Genomic DNA, 491 nt, shown 5'->3' with positions numbered 1-491 from the left:
GAGGAGCACCAGGGGATCTCTGGTTAAATCCACTGGTGGCACCCAAGAACTTGTCAGGATGGTTGCTCCCAGTTCACCCAACTGCAGAGCAGATCTGAGGGGATCTGGGTGTGCTCCTTCTGCTCCCGTTGTCCCACCACAGCTGAGGAGAGATGTTCAGCTGTGCTTGAAGTGACACCTCGTGGACCCTGAGAGGTCTGTCCCTCAGTGCAGAGCCAGGAGAGCTCATCTCAGCTGCCCTGTGCTGGCTCCTCGTGGAGATGGAGGATGGTCACAGTTGGTTCCTCTCCAAACAAGCTGCCCACTGCTGAGAGCAGAGGAACCCAGTTGCCAAGGGCACGTGGCCAAGCCTTCAGCCCAACTCATCATCTCTGAAGAAGATCTCAGCTCTCCCCTCCCAGCCAGGGGCACACTGGGCTCCTCACAACTGCCTGCAGCAGCCTTGTTGGACCCTTGGTGCTGAGGTGTCTTCTCCATGGGGCTGCTCCCAA

The sequence above is a fragment of the Merops nubicus genome, unplaced genomic scaffold (genome assembly GCF_000691845.1).
Source record: "Merops nubicus isolate BGI_N331 unplaced genomic scaffold, ASM69184v1 scaffold4578, whole genome shotgun sequence".
Taxonomy (NCBI): Eukaryota; Metazoa; Chordata; class Aves; order Coraciiformes; family Meropidae; genus Merops; species Merops nubicus.
Note: the sequence above shows the minus strand (reverse complement) of the source record.